General features: G+C 40.3%; 1 pseudogene; it reads left to right on the top strand.

Annotated features, from left to right (window-relative positions):
• The first annotated feature begins 4,008 nt into the window (after nt 1-4,008).
• On the top strand, nt 4,009-4,464 carry LOC130887012 (60S ribosomal protein L28-like; annotated as a pseudogene).
• Nucleotides 4,465-4,986: the final 522 nt, after the last annotated feature.

Here is a 4,986-nt window from a genome sequence, read left to right as displayed (position 1 = left end):
TACACAGACTAACGGAGATGGGTTAGTTTACGATATAAGAGTTAGCCAGACATATGCTTAAGCTATTGGCCAAACAAATAACATGGTTTCTGTGTGATTATTTTGGGGCTGAGCAGCCGGGAACAAACAAGCAGCCTCCAACTACAGTGTGTAATTTGGGCATACATAACACAATAATACTATAATTGCATTAAACAACTAATAAGAATTTCATCCACTTAGAACCAACAATAGCCCAGTTCTTCACACTGTGATGACTTCTCTACAATACTAAGAGAAACTGGCAAGCCTAAGGTTGAGAGTATCTCTGTGAGATGATTGAGGTGTATCTCTAATTTTGACAGCTAGTTTTTAAACTACTTTAGTTTTTAAAAACAAAGGTGCATGTTTCTCATTCTCTTCCCTCAGAAATCCTACTATTTTTCACCCGGTACAATCTTGTTGGAGAAAAGGAGGCCCATTCTCAAATAGCATACAGGTTAATTGCCTTTGGAGTCAATAAAATAAAATAAAAAGACATAACTTTTCAACGGAAGTTTTCTATAAGTTAATGGAGGTCAGATGGAACAATGGCCACTATTCCTGGAAGTAGGAATAACAGGCATTGTTAGAGACTAGGAGTCCCTGGCTGTAGTTTTCTTGGTCTCTCAGGAAGTTTACAGTGATGCATTTTATTAGTCTATTTATAAAGTAGGTAGTAAGTAGAGAATGAGAAAGAAAGAACACGAAAGTCACCAGCTTTTCAGTTAAAAGCCCTCTGGGACTGGAACTGAGATGCTAGCTCTCCTAGCATGAAATCCCTGTGGTGGAGTAAAGAGGCCGTTACCTAGGATTGTCAGTGAAAAAGGTGAGACACAACTAAGAGCTTCTCAAACTTCTACCAGACATTTGAAAAGTGAGAGGACAGAAGAGGAACTTTACAAATTAGATGGTTCATTTAGAAGTAGAAAGACTGTAGAAAGATTCTGAAGAAAATTGTATATCACAAAGGAAAAACAGGAAGAACAAAATGAAAGAAAGTGTGTGTCAAATGACACTGTCTTCCTTACAGGGCTGAGGGCAAGAAGCAGAGGTGTATATTCCTGCTTGTGGGGTTTAAGAAACAAACCACTGGCCAGGAGTTAGCGGCGCACACCTTTAATCCCAGAGCTCGGGAGGCAGAGACATTTGGAGATCTCTGTGAGTTCAAGGCCAGCCTGTCTACAGAGTGAGTTCTAGGAAAGCCAAGACTACACAGAGAATGGAAAACCAAGAGAGAAAATAAAACAGCCCACTGAATAAGACAAGAACCCTTACACCTTGCACGCACTTTCAGGATTTTGTCTTTAATAGGTAATAAAGGAAGAAAAACTCTTTAGAAACAAAATATAAATCATTTCAAATGAGATGACAAAATGCAATAAAAGGTTTCTTCAGAAAAATTACACTTGGTACAAATATTAATGGATAAAATGCCAAACTGAAACATTGTTACCACTCACCCTCCGTGTATTTTCTGGAGTATATAACTAGATATCTCACACACAAATGAAGAAATTGACAATTGTTTCAAGTAAAGAATGATTTTTTTGCAGAATCAATTACTTGAGAAGCACTTTACCAGTGAACATAAAATAATGAACAATAATAATTCAAAACCTAAGCTGAAGTGTTCTGAACTGGAGAACATTCCGGCAAAGTCACCGATAGTCTGCCTCGCTTCAGAAAAATAAACTGCTCCTTCGTGAGAATGTTTCAGTAACTGACAGAGTTGGCAGTGTGGCCAGAGATAGCGGGATATTAGGACCCATGACTGATAGGAAAATTGGGGGCTGTGGAAAAGGGGAAAATACAAATTCACGTTTAATGAATAGCTGTTGTACTTCAGAATCCTTTCAAAAATATCATATGACATATTGAGGTCACTGCTTATTAAAAAAAAATGTATCTGCAAAGGGAGCCACCTATCTCTCCTGCAACCAGCGTTGAACTCATTGAACCTCGGCTCTACCTACCAATTCCTGCTGCAGGCACTTCAGTGGTGCCTACGGCTCACTCCTTCCAGGTTGGAGGACCCACTGACTGGTGTGGTTAACTAGAGAGGAAAAACTGAAGCCTTGGGTCCCTTTGATGTAAAGCCAGTATGAAAAGCAGAGAAGCAGGCTGTCTGACCTCTAATCTGTCAGAGCAGAACTCCAGGAACAAGCTGGTAATACTGTGATGTGGAACAGTCAAGAGACAGACTACAGCGGGTTGAATGACGATGATCCTCATAAACTCTTATGCTTGAAAACTTGGTCCCCAGTTGTTGGAACTATTTGCACTAGCAAGTGTGGTCTTGTAGGAGGAGGTGTGTGACTGTGAGTAGGCTTTGGGGTTTCAAAACCCCATGTCATTCCCTGTTAGCTCTCTCAGCCTCTCTCTCAGCTTCATGGTTGTCTCAAGATGTAAATTCTCAGCTGCTGCCCCAGAACCATCTCTGCCTGTCTGCCTGCCTGTCTATCTGATCTGCCACCATGATGATCATGACCTCTAAACATCTGCAGCTGTAAACAGGCTCCACCATGTTGGCCTTTGATAGTCAATTAAAAGCACAGAGACTTTAAAAAGTAACAAAAAGTTAAGAACATTTCTTAAATTTTAGATAAATGCTATTGCTTCCAAGGCAGCAAACATCTATTACTATGTTGAATATTTGAATAACTACTTTGTATCAAATAAGGCCCCTCCTCCACAAAAAAAAAAGAAAAAAAAGAGACTCTCAAGTAACTTACTCGGGTCAGCAGCCAAGGACCTGACCGATCACGTGGCTGTGCCAATAGATGTCAGCGTAATGTCAGCGTTGCCAAATAGCCGAGCCAGTCACCACCCACCACACCACTATGGCCTTTCGATCAAACTTCTAATAATCATAATCAACTCAGAGGAGAGACTGAAGGAAATCTCAAACAAACAAAAAAAACAACTTTGTCTCAGAGGAGAAACTAAGCTGAGTCATGGAGAAAATGAAGGAGTATTGGCATCTTGAAAATGATGGACAATACCAGAAGGATGCAGGATGCTTCTGAAGTCTGTACTCCTAGAGACCCAAATACAAGCTGGTACCACATAGATAAAGTAGGGGGAGTAGAAAAAAATGAACTGGCCTCACACAATTTTAAAAGTTTTAACTTATTTAATCATGATGTAAATAATTTACTTGAGAACTTTCTCTGCCTCCCTCTAAGATTAGAAGTAGAAGCCACTATGCTCTGACGGAATTATTGGCAGCTCTCTTGTCTCAGGCAGACTAAGGTCTTCCCTGACCACCTGTCTCCTGTTTCTTTCTCTAGTTCTCTTCCCCATGCCCAGGGACAAGGTTGTAACTTTGGAGTTTCATTGCTCCTGTTACTGAGATGGGTTTGAGGTTTCATTATCCGCCCCTGTTACAGAGTTGGTCTGTAGTTTTCTCACGTGTTAGCCAGAGATATCATGCATGTGCTGTGCATGACGGACGCTCAATCTGAGAGAAACAGAATTGATAGGAATAACTGGTAGAGGAATTAATAGGACAAACATAGCTCAAAGAAAAAAGAAATTTCCAAAGAAAAAAGAAATTTCTTTTGATTACTTTCACTATTTCTTTGTTGAGACAATTGATTACCTTTCCTTGTGGATATTTTCTCTGAACTATACATGGAGAGGGGCCAATTAAATTATTAAATAAACTAAAATCTTGAAATTGAATTAAAAGTTATAGTAAACCCTAAAATTAATCTAAAGTGAGAACAAATAAAATTAAGAGATTTAAAATTACCATTGAAACTTAACTATTTTTAATTAAATGTTTTCTGTTTAATTACTAACAGTGCAGTAATGTTGCTTTATACTCGACATATCAGCAGTAGCTACGGTAATTAAAGCCAATGAAGTAGCGTGGAAGCGAATCAGCATTTATTACATAAGCTTATTATAAATATATTATATACGCTAAACTGCCTTACCAAGTACTGCCGAGAAATTGAAGAGAAAAAAACTATAAAATTAAAGATGGAACTCCTTCTGTCTCTGGCCACCAAAGGGATAGTCGCCAGTGTCACATCTGCTCATCTACAATGGATGGTTGTTCAGAACTGCTCCAGTTCCCTGATCAAGAGGAACAAGCAGGTGTACAGTACCAAGCACAATAACCTGAAGGTCCTCAACTCTGTTTGCTATAATCGGGTGATTCACAAGACTGGGTGAGGAGAGCCTGTGGGGTTGTAGTGGTTATGAAACGCAGATCTGGTCAGCAAAAACCAGCCACTTCTTACCTGAGGACCACCATCAACAAAAACATACGGGCTACACTCAGCAGCATCAGGTATGTGATCCTCGAGAAAAAGGACTGCCCAGATTTGTACGTGGCGGCTATTCGCAAAGCCAGTGCCAATTCTGCGAAGCCCGAAGTCTGTGGTGGTGAAGAAAAAGAGACCTGCGCCACCAAGTGCTCCTGGGAAACAATAAGGAGTCTATTTTTTTTTCAACCACAAAAAAAGAAAAACATCAGAGATAGAAATTAGGAAGAGGAAGAGGAAAAGTAACGGAGCAGGAAAAGAATAATGAAGAAGGTCCTTGGCATCTAAATGTGATTTCAGCAAAAGAAAAAAGAGGACTTGGCTTTAGAATGAGGAAAATGAATCTCACGTTCTGTCCATTTTAAAAAGTACAGTCGGACACAAGCATGAGAGTCCAAAGACATGAATTTAAATCCTGAGCACCCATATAAAAAACCAGGCGTGGCTATATGTATCTGTAACCCCAGCACTACACGTCAGAGACAGGCAGAGCCCCCAAAACCAGAGCCCAGCTAAAACACCAAGTGTCAAGGTCAGGTACGGACCCTGAATCAAAGGCAGGGGGACAGTGAAACACTGGATGTCTTCCTCTGACCTCTTCGTGTGCATATGTGGGCATACTTAAGCACCAATGGACCATACATGTAACCACCACACACACGCACACGCACACACACACACACACACACAC

This window comes from Chionomys nivalis, chromosome 14, assembly GCF_950005125.1.
Source record: "Chionomys nivalis chromosome 14, mChiNiv1.1, whole genome shotgun sequence".
Taxonomy (NCBI): Eukaryota; Metazoa; Chordata; class Mammalia; order Rodentia; family Cricetidae; genus Chionomys; species Chionomys nivalis.
This window is presented reverse-complemented; position numbering and strand designations above follow the sequence as displayed.